This window comes from Tursiops truncatus, chromosome 2, assembly GCF_011762595.2.
Source record: "Tursiops truncatus isolate mTurTru1 chromosome 2, mTurTru1.mat.Y, whole genome shotgun sequence".
NCBI lineage: Eukaryota > Metazoa > Chordata > Mammalia > Artiodactyla > Delphinidae > Tursiops > Tursiops truncatus.
Genome location: NC_047035.1, coordinates 119,821,512 through 119,833,196, shown reverse-complemented (window position 1 = coordinate 119,833,196; position 11,685 = coordinate 119,821,512). Strand labels below are relative to the sequence as shown.

Below are 11,685 nucleotides of genomic sequence, written 5' to 3'. Positions count from 1 at the left end.
ATTCCCCTCTTCATTACTCAGGCCAATTCAATACCGAGGGACATATCCAGGGGAAGACTGGCAGTTAGATTTCACTCAAATGTCCCCACGATCAGGATATAAATATCTTCTGCTGTTTGTTGACACTTTCACAGGATGGGCTGAAGCCTTCCCCACGCGATCTGCAAAGGCTATGGATGTCTGTAGGTACTGGCTTTAAATAATATCATTTTGTTGTTGTTTTGATTTTGTTTCAGCTTCCAATTGTTCATTTCTGAAATACAGAATCTGATAGATTTTTGAATATTTACTTTGTATCCTGCAACTTTTCTAAATTCACTTATTGGTTCTGGGAGTACTTTTGGAGGTTCCTTGGAATTTTCTCCACAGACAATTGTGTCATTGGCCAGGTAAGACAGTTCTGTTTCTTCCTTTTCAACATATTTGCCTTTATTTCTTTTTCTTGCCTTTGTGAACTGGCTAAGCCTTTCAACACAATGCTAAATAGAAGTTGTGAGAGTGAATATCTTTGCCTTGTTCCCAGTCTTAGGGAGAAAACATTCAGTCTTTCACCATTAAGAATGATTTTCACGGTATATCTTTTTACTTCAATGTTGAGACATTTTTTTTTCACATCTTTACTGGAGTATAATTGCTTCACAATGTTGTGTCAGTTTCTGCTGTACAACAAAGTGAATCAGCCATAGGTATACATATACCACAATATCCCCTCCCTCTTTAGCCTCCCTCCCACCCTCCCTATCTCACCCCTCTAGGTAGTCACAAAGCACTGAGCTGATCTCCCTGTGTTATACAGCAGCTTCCCATTAGCCATCCATTTTAATTTGGTAGTGTATATATGTCAATGTTACTCTCTCACTTTGTCCCAGCTTCCCCTTCCCCCACTGTGATCTCAAGTCCGTTCTCTACGTCTGCGTCTTTAATCCTGTCCTTCCCCTAGGTTCCTCAGAATGTTTGGTTTTTTTTTTTTAGATTCCATATATATGTGTTAGCATACGGTATTTGTTTCTCTCTTTCTGACTTACTTCACTCTGTATGACAGACTCTAAGTCCATCCACCTCACTACAAATAACTCAGTTTTGTTCCCTTTTTATGGCTGAGTAATATTCCATTGTATATATGCGCTGCATCTTCTTTATCCATTCATCTGTTGATGGACACATACATTGCTTCCATGTCCTGGCTATTGTAAATAGTGTTGCAAGAACATTGTGGTACATGTACCTTTTTGAATTATGGTTTTCTCAGGGTATATGCCCAGTAGTGGGATTGCTGGGTCATATGGTAGTTCTATTTTTAGTTTTTTAAGGAACCTGCATACTGTTCTCCATAGTGGCTGTATCAATTTACATTCCCACCAACAGTGCTGTAGGGTTCCCTTTTCTCCACACCAGCATTTACTGTTTCTAGATTTTTTTATGATAGCCATTCTGACTGGTGTGAGGTGATACCTCATTGTGGTTTTGATTAGCATTTCATTAATGATTAGTGATGTTGAGCATCTTTTCATGTATTTGTTAGCAATCTGTGTGTCTTCTTTGGAGAAATGTCTATTTAGGCCTTCTGCCTATTTTTGGATTGGGTTGTTTGTTTTTTTGATACTGAGATGCATGAGCTGCTTGTATATTTTGGAGATTAATCCTTGTCAGTTGCTTCATTTGCAAATATTTTCTCCCATTCTGAGGGTTGTCTTTTCATCTTGTTTATGGTTTCCTTTGCTGTGCAAAATCTTTTGAGTTTCATTAGGCCCCATTTTTTTCCCATTACTCTAAGAGGTGGGTGAAAAAGGATCTTGCTGTGATTTATATCATAGACTCTTCTGCCTATGTCTTGTTCTACCAGTTTTATAGTGTCTGCCCTTACAGTTAGGTCTTTAATCCATTTTGAGTTTATTTTTGTGTATGGTGTTGGGGAGTGTTCTAATTTCATTCTTTTACATGTAGCTGTCCAGTTTTCCCAGCACCACGTATTGAAGAGGCTGTCTTTTCTCCATTGTATATTTTGCCTCCTTTGTCAAAGATAAGGTAACCATATGTGCATGGGTTTATCTCTGGTCTTTCTATCCTGTTCCATTGATCTATGTTTCTGTTTCTGTGCCAGTACTACACTGTCTTGATTATTGTAGGTTTGTAGTATAGTCTGAAGTCAGGGAGCCTGATTCCTCCAGCTCTGTTTTTCTTTCTCAAGATTGCCTTGGCAATTCGGGGTCTTTTGTGTTTCCATACAAATTGTAAAATTTTTTGTTCTAGTTCTGTGAAAAATGCCATTGGTAATTTGATAGGGATTGCATTGAACCTGTAGATTGCTTTGGGTAGTATAGTCATTTTCACAATATTGATTCTTCCAATCTAGGAGCATGGTATATCTCTCAATCTGTTTATGTCATCTTTGATTTCTTTCATCAGTGTTTTATAGTTTTCTGTGTAAAGTTCTTTTGCCTCCTTAGGTAGGTTTATTTCTAGGTATTTCATTCTTTTTGTTGCAGTGGTAAATGGGAGTGTTTCCTTAATTTCTCTTTTTGATCTTTTGTTGTTAGTGTATAAGAAAGCAAGAGATTTCTGTGCATTAATTTTGTATCCTGCAATATTACCAAATTCATTGATTAGCTCTAGTAGTTTTCTGTGGCATCTTTAGGATTCTCTATGTATAGCATCATGTCATTGGCAAACAGTAATAGCTTTACTTCTTTTCCAGTTTGTATTCCTTTTATTTCTTCTTCTTCTCTGATTGCTGTGGCTAGGACTTCCAATACTATGTTGAATAATAGTGGTGAGAGTGGACATTCTTGTCTTTTTCCTGATCATAGAGGAAATGCTTTCAGTTTGTCACCATTGAGAATTATGTTTGCTGTGGGTTTGTCGTTTATGGCTTTTATTATGTTGACGTAGTTTCCCTCTATTCCCACTTTCTGGAGAGTTCTTAGCATAAATGGGTGTTGAATTTTGGCAAAAGCTTTTTCTGCATCTATTGAGATGATCATATGGCTTTTATTCTTTAATTTGTTAATATGGTGTATCACATTGATTTGCGTATGCTGAAGAATCCTTGCATCCCTGGGGTAAACCCCATTTGATCATGGTGTATGATCTTTTTAATGTGTTGCTGGATTCTGTTTCTAGTATTTTGTTGAGGATTTTTGCATCTATATTCATCAGCTATATTGGTCTGTAATTTTCTTTTTTTTGTGGTATTATTGTCTGGCTTTGGTATCAGGATGATGGTGGCCTCATGGAACAAGTTTGGGTGTGTTCCTCCCTCCACAATTTTTTGGAAGAGTTTGAGAAGGATAGGTGGTAACTCTTCTCTAAATGTTTGATAGAATTCGCCTGTGGAGCCATCTGGTTCTGGACTTCTGTTTGTTGGAAGATTTTTAATTATAGTTTCAATTTCATTACCTGTGTTTGGTCAGTTTATATTTTCTAATTCTTCCTGGTTCAATCTTGGAAATTTGTCTGTCTCTTCCAGGTTGTCCATTTTATTGGCATAGAGTTGCTTGTAGTAGTCTCTTATGATGCTTTGTATTTCTGCAGTGTCAGTTATAATCTCTCCTTTTTCATTTTTAATTTTATTGATTTGAGTGCTCTCTGTTTTTTCTTGATGAGTCTTGCTAAAGTTTTATTAATTTTGTTTATCTTCTCAAAGAACAAACGTTTTAGTTTTATTGATCTTTGCTATTGTTTTCTTTGTTTCTATTTCATTTACTTCTGCTCTGATCTTTATGATTTCTTTCCTTCTGCTAACTTTGGGTTTTCTTTGTTCTTTTTCTAATTGCTTTAGGTGTAAGGTTAAATGGTTTACTTGAGATTTTTCTTGTTTCTTGAGGTGAGATTGAACTGCTATAAACTTCCCTCTTAGAACTGATTTCACTGCATCCCATAGGTTTTGGATCATAGTGTTTTCATTGTCATTTGTTTCTAGGTAATTTTTAATTTCTTGTTTGATTTCTTCAGTGACCTCTTGGTTATTTAGCAGCGCACTGTTTAGCCTCAATTTATTTGTGTTTTTTACAGTTTTTTACCTGTAATTGATTTCTAATCTCATAGCATTATTGTTGGAAAAGATGCTTGATACGATTTCAATTTTGTTAAATTTTGAAAGGCTTGATTTGTGACCCAAGATGTGATCTATTCTGGAGAACATTCTGTGTGCAGTTGAGAAGAAAGTGTATTCTGTCACTTTTGGGTGGAATGTCCTATAAATATCAAAATCTATCTGGTCTATTGTGTCATTTAAAGCTTGTGTTTCCTTATTTATTTTCATTTTGGATGATCTGTCCATTGGTGTAGTGGGGTGTTAAAGTCCCCTGCTATTTTTGTGTTACTGTCAATTTCTCCTTTTATGGCTGTTAGCATTTGCATTATGTTTTGAGGTGCTCTTTTGTTGGGTGCATAAATATTTATAATTGTTATGTTTTCTTCTTGGATTGATCCCTTGATCATTATGTTGTGTCCTTCCTTATCTCTTGTAACAGTCTTTATTTTAAAGTCTATTTTATCTGATATGAATATTGCTACTCCAGCTTTCTTGTGATTTCCATTTGCATGGAATATCTTTTTCCATCCCCTCACTTTCATTCTGTATGTGTCCCTAGGTCTGAAGTGAGTTTCTTGTAGACAGCATATATAAGGGTCTTATTTTTGTATCCATTCAGCCAGTCTGCATCTTTTGGTTGGAGCATCTAATCCATTTACATTCAAAGTTATTATTGATATGTATGTTCCTTTTACCATTTTAATTGATTTGGGCTCATTTTTGTGGGTCTTCTTCTCTTGTGCTTCCTGCTTAGAAAAGTTCTATTAGCATTTGTTGTAAAGCTGGTTTGGTGGTGCTGAATTCCTGTAGCTTTTGCTTGTCTGTAAAACTTTTTATTTCTCCATTCAATCTGAATGAGATCCTTACTGTGTAGAGTAATCTTGGTTATAGGTTTTTCCTTTTCATCACCTTGACTATATCCTGCCACTCCCTTCTGACCTGTAGAGTTTCTGCTGAGAAGTCAGCTGATAACCTTATGGGGATTCCCCTGTATTTTATTTTTTGCTTTTCCCTTGCTGCTTTTAATATTTTTTCTTTGAATTTAATTTTTGTTAGTGTGATTAGTATGTGTCTTTGTGTGTTTTTCCTAGGGTTTATCGTTTATGGGACTCTGCATTTCCTGGACTTGAGTGGCTATTTCCTTTCCCATGTTAGGGAAGTTTTCAACTATAATCTCTTCAAGCCCTTTCTCTTTCCTATCTTCTTCTGGGACCCCTATAATGCAAATGTTGGTGCATTTAATGATGTCCCAGCAGTCTCTGAGACTGTCCTCAATTCTTTTCATTCTTCTTCCTTCATTTTGCTCTGCGACAGTTATTTCCACCATTTTGTCTTCCAGCTCACTTATCCATTCTTCTGCCTCAGTTATTCTGCCTTTGATTCCTTCTACAGTATTTTTAATTTCAGTTATTGTGCTGTTCATCACTGTTTGTTTGCTCTTTACCTCTTCTAGGTCCTTGTTAAAAGTTTCTTGTATTTTCTCCATTCTGTTTCTGAGATTTTAGATCATCTTCACTATCATTACTCTGAATTCTTTTTCAGGTAGGTTGCCTATCTCATCTTCATTTATTTGGTCTTGGATGTTTTTACCTTGCTCCTTCATCTGTATCATAATTTTTGTCATTTCTTTTTTTTTTTTTATTGGTGGGACTGTTGTTTGGCCTGAGGTGTTTAGCACTGGAGTTTTCAGGCAGTTGGTTAGAGCCAGGTCTTGATGCTGAGATGTGGACCTCTGGGAAGCCTCCCTCCGATTAACGTTCCCTAGGGTCTGAGGTTCTCTGTTAGTGCAGCGGTTTGGACTCAGCGCTCCCACCACAGGAGCTCAGGCCTAACCGCCAACCTGGGAAACAAGATCCCGCAAGACATGCAGCATGGCAAAAGAAAAGAAAAAAAGGAGCAGTACAATAAAAAAAATAAAAAATAATATAAAATTAAAAAGATAAAAAATAAATTAGGAAAAATAAAAATGTTATTGAAACAACTGCAACAAGGTTAAACAAAACCACAACAGAAACAAGAAAAAAAAAAGAGGCAACAAGCCAAAAGGAGCAGAACAATAAATAAATATAAAGAATAAAATAAAATTAGAAAAATAAAAGATTTATTAGAAAAAATAAAAATATAGGGCTTCCCTGGTTGCACAATGGTTCAGAATCTGCCTGCCAATGCAGGGGACACGGGTTCGAGCCCTGGTCCGGGAATAAGATCCCACATGCTGTGGAGCAACTAAGCCCATGCACCACAACTACTAACCCCACGGGCCACAACTACTGAAGCCTACGCACCTAGAGCCTGTGCTCTGCAACAAGAGAAGCTGCAATGAGAAGTCCGTGCACCGCAACAAAGAGCAGCCCCTGCTTGCCACAACTAGAGAAAGCCCGTGTACCACAACAAAGACTCAACACAACCAAAAATAAAAATAAATAAATAAATTTATTTTTAAAAAAACTCTGTAAAAAAAGAAAAAAAATATATATATATAAATGAATCAAGAAAAACAAGGTAAAACAGAACCCCAACCTAAAAGAAAAAGCAAAGGCCTGAAAAGGCCTTGGCTATGGGGGGCAGATCTTAGGTAGGAGGTGGAACTTAGGCAGGGGTGGGGTTTAGGTTGGGGCAGGGCCTATTCTAGCATGGAGTGGGGCCTAGGCTTAGGACCTGCACAGAAAGGGGGAGGCAGCACGTCCAGAGGGGGGGTCTCGAGTGTGGAGCTCTGGAGTTTGGAGGTAAGGCCCTGGGTAATGGAGTGTGGGTAGGGTTTAGGCCCAGCATGGTTGGAGGGGGTCTCAGAGGGGATCTCTGAGTGCCCAGTGCCACGTGTAGAGGTAGGGCCCTGGGTGGGGGTGTAGGGGTGGGGCTTGGGCTCTGTGCTGCAGGAGGGAGGTTCCGAGGGTAGAGGATTAGACCTGGGAGCCCAGCAGGCTCCCCAGTGCCCACGTGGGCAGGAAAAGCACTGGCCACACTCCCTTACATTCCTCCGCCCCCCTAAGGGTCTTCCCTGTCGCTGCTGGACCCCTAACTGTGGGTGGGTCCTGCAGGGTGTAGGAACACCTCCCCTCCCCCAGCCACCCCTCAGGGGTGCTGATCCCATAGGTCCGGCCTTTACTTTTTCTCCCCCTTCCTTTCCTCCCACTCCCTCAGGACTCGCTCGGCTGGAGAGGGCCTTGGTGGGCAGAGGATGAGGCCCGGCATCTCAGCAGGCTCCCAGGGGCCCAAGTGGGCAAGGGAAAGGCTGGCCACACTCCCTTTTGATCCTCTGCCCTCCCCATGGTCCCCCCCGCTTTCCCCCTCTGGTGTGGGATCCCTTCCCCTCCCCCAGCCTCCCCTCAGGGGTGCTGGTCCTGTCCCACCTCTACTTCTCCTCCCCCTTCACTCTTCCCCATGCTCTACCTGGTTACTGGGGATTCCTTGCATCCCCTTAGGTGCCCGAGGTCCCCCACCAGTGTCTGGTAGGTGCCCTTGTTGTTCAGAGATGAGAATTCTGTGTCCTCCTAGTCCACCATCTTGACTCCGCCAAGACTTTTTGTCTTTCATTCATTTCAAGAATGTTCACCCTTACTTCTTGGAGAATATTTATAATTGCTACTTTAAAGTCTCTGTCTGATCATCCCAGTATCTATATCATCTTGGTCCACACATTACTACGTTTCAGTCAAATAGCTTCTTCATGCATTCTTCCAAATGTTTATAGGTGCATTCAGTGGGTGAGACAGAGCAGAGTGTGTTTAATTCATTTTACCCATAACCCAAACTCGTAATAACTATATTTGACTCCAAATCTGTGTTCTCTGTCCAAAAATTGTCTCTCTTCACAAAAGGAATCTTGCCCATGAGCTAAGTGGATGCCGGATCCTTCAAGTGGATCCATTTGTTGGCTCCAAGCCTTGTACAAACACAATATGCTTTTCCCCAGTACCCAGATTAAATGGCATGAAAGAAGTTGGTACAGATAATGTCCAGCCCCTTCTCTCTCCACTATACCCACCTGGATATCCACAAGGTACCTCCTGCCAATTCCCTCCCTGCTCCTCAGGCTTGAGCCTCATCCACCTACTTCCTGAGGAGCTGATGCCTTTTCCTACTGCTGGACCTTACTCAGCACATGGAATTTTCCATGCCTTTCCACATGTTGACCTATTGCAGTCTTCAACATCTTCTGCAATGAGACAAATCACCAGGAACTCATAAAAAGGCCTTCCTTTTTTGGCTTTCTCTCATCTAGCCCTATCCCACCCCAAGATTTGGACACATCCTCATCTGTAGTCTTGTGAGCCCCTCTATTAGAGACCTTGTCATCTTACTTTGTCATTTTTCACATATCTCTGTCCCAGAAGAGGGGGAGCTCTTGGAATGCAAAGTCTGTGTGGTTTCCAGTTCTCTCCAGGTACCTCCAACATCCAGAACACATCTGATGCTGAGTAAGTATTGTAAGGACGTAAGTAAAGGACTAAGGAGAAGAGAAAAGGAAGTATGTAGAAGGAGGCAGAGACAGAGTAAATTGTCCTACCATCCAAAGGATTTCCCAAGCCAGAAAACTGGCCTTATGTTTCATATAATCCATTCAAATTTGCTGTTATAGGTTCTACGTTATCTTCTGATCCATTTACATATCCTCATTCCTACATCTGCTGCAGAACTCTGGCCACCATCATCTCTCGCCTGTTTCTCCACATTAACCTTCTCATTGGGCATCTGACCTCTAGCCTCAGAAGCTCAGCTGGTCTTGGAGGGATCTTTATAAAACTATAAATCTTATTATTTCACTCTTTTACTGAATTTCAGTTATCTGCTTTCTTTGAATCCCAGAACAAAGACAACATTTCCTGTGGTTCCCAGGCCATTTGTGCTCTTCCCCTCCTGACTATCCATCTCCATCTCACTCCCTATGCACTTTATACGCAAACCATTCAGAAATACTTTCTGTGTTAGTTTCCTAGGGCTTCTGTAACAAATGGCCACATATGATGGGGCTTAAAAAAAAACCCAGAAATTTATTATGTCAGTTCAGGAGGCAAAGTCTGAGATCAAGGTGTCAGCAGGGTTGGTTTTTTCTGGAGGCTCTAAGAGAGAATCCATTTCTGCTATGTATGGCTGTTGCTGGCAGTCCTCGCCTTTCCTGGGCTTGTAGTTGCATCCCTCCAATCTCTGCCTCCATCCTCACATGCCTCCTTCCCTCTGCGTGTGTCTGTGGGTCTCCATATCTCCCTGTCCATATAAGAATACTAGTCATTGGGTTTAGGGCCCACTCTAATACATGATGACCTCATCTTAACTAATTACATCCTTAAAGGTGCTATATTCAATATAGTCGCCTTTTGAGTTTCTGGGTGGACATGAATTTTGGTGGATACTATTCCAATCACTATACCTTCTTTTCACCTAATAGATTGTGTTCACTCAACCCTCATGTTATTTGCATTGCTGGTTCCCTCTCCACTCCTGTTGGCCTTCAGCTTTACTTTTCGTCTACTCCTCCTTGAGACTCTTCTTGCTTTAGAGTGACTTTACCTGCTTGGATGGTTAATTCTATGTCAACTTCACCGGGTCCTGAAGTGTCCAGATATTTGTCAAACAATGTTCTGGGTGTGTCTGTGAGGGTGTTTCTTGGTGAGATTGACATTTGACTTGGTAGACTGAGTAAAACAGATTGCCCTCCCCAATATGGGTGGGCCTCTTCTAATCAGTGAAGGCCTGAATATAACAAAAAAGGCTGACCCTCCCTCTAGTAAGAGGAAGTTCCTCCTGCCTGACTGCCATGAGCTGGGACATCAGTCTTTTTCAGCTCTTAGAACCACACCATTGACTCTCCGGGGGCTCCAGCTTGTCGTCTGCAGAACTTGGGACTTCTCAGCCTCCATAATTATGTAAGCCAATTCCTTGGTAGGTAGATAGATAGACAGACAGACATAGACATAGATGTAGACACAGACATAGACATAGATATAGATATACTTCTTATTGGTTTTGTTTCATTGGAGAAACCTGACTAATAAATACACTTTGGAAAATTTCCCTTACTCCCAAAAATTGCTTGGGTGTCCTTTCCAAGTACAAAGCTGCTCAGGGAGAAGTTAACATCCTACACTGTCCTTCTGACTGTGGTCAGCAACCACCCACCAGACTCTAAGTCCCTAGCTGTAGTAATTTTTTTGTGGTCACTGTTGGATTCTCAATGCCCAGCATATTCATTATATGCTGAATAAAGTCTTCCTTTTCAAGATGATTCGCTGACTAGACACTACAGTCCTCCTCCGATCCTACATTTCTAAAAATGAAGAAAAGATAAAAAGTGTTCTATAAACTTGTGTGAAAACAGTCATGGTTGCAAGTTCTATTGGTAATAATGGATGAGGTAATTTTCTGACTAATAGTTCTGCTGGAGAAAATTATAAAAGCTGGATAAAATACTTTCTTTTAAAACTGCTTGAGACTTCTGCCTCTGGGACTGTAATAGGGAAGAACAACTCTGACTCCATATTAGATCTGTTTCTTTTACTTTAACCTTTGTATTCTATTGCTTTTGCTTGGAGTTAAGAATGTTGGCTATAGCCTGAAATATACAGGATAGCTCATTCTCAAGGCTCTGACCTTTAAGGCAATAACACTTTTCCATTCATACAGAGATAAAAAGTCGCAGAACAGAGAATAACATTTGTTTTGTTGGAGGTTTATAGGAACATTCACAACCTGACCTACGTGGACAGCTGCAAGACCAAAGGATTCCTATACCAAGAAGTTTGCAACAACCAACCATGCCCCCCCAAACTTGCCTTTAAAAATGCTTTGCTGAAATCTTTGGGGGAGTTAGGGGTTTTTCGGAGCATGAACCACCCATCTCCTTGTATGGCCCTGCAATAAACCTTTCTATGCTCCAAACTTTGACATTTTGGTATTGTTTGGCCTCACTGTGTGTCAGTGTTCAGTAACAGAAAGATGGTATAGACATACAATTCCTCCCACTAAGCACAGCTAAAAACCCTGGAAGTTTTGTTAAACAAACATAAAAAGGCTACGAAAGGTAGAGAGAAAACAGATGTGTTAGGAACCTCAGGACCAAGAGATCAACATGGCTGTTAATTTTTAGAGATTTCTTTCAGTCTTATATAGCCAAGGCTTGGAGCTAAAGAAGCTGACAACCTAGAAACAACAAAGGGTTAAAGGAGACATATATATATATATATATATATATATATATATATATATATATATATATGTATATCTATATATAAAACCAAGGGCTTCTTTCTCTAGCCAAAAGTTCAGGAAAGAGCCAACCTAGCAAGACAGAAAACTTTAAGACAACAATTACTCAACTCCAGACACATACTACAGAAGAAATGGTGGCCTTGCCACATCCACACCTGTAAAGGCTGAAGTGGGATCTAGACCTCCACTCTCATCAGGCCATGCTGAGATTCCAAATCCTCCTTCCCAGCACCAGGCTGGTGTCTGAGAAGGTCAAGTAGGGAGTTGGGACTTTCATCTCCAGGGAGTAAGCAGTGCCCACCCATGGTGTCAGGGGAGACCATGGGAGCCTAAACTTCCACTCCCATCTGGCAATAATGAGGTGCCCACCCCCTCCCTGGGTTTGTGTAAGAGGAGGTTTGGTGGAGGGTCAAAACCTTCACCAACACCCAGGCATATGAAGGCTG

General features: G+C 40.5%; 1 long non-coding RNA gene across 1 annotated transcript; it reads left to right on the top strand.

Moving 5' to 3' along the window:
- The first annotated feature begins 268 nt into the window (after nucleotides 1-268).
- LOC141277862 (uncharacterized) lies at nucleotides 269-10,897 on the top strand. Its single transcript, XR_012329728.1, has 3 exons — nucleotides 269-389; nucleotides 8,365-8,451; nucleotides 10,700-10,897. It is a non-coding gene; the product is annotated as an uncharacterized lncRNA (long non-coding RNA).
- The last annotated feature ends 788 nt before the right edge of the window (nucleotides 10,898-11,685 follow it).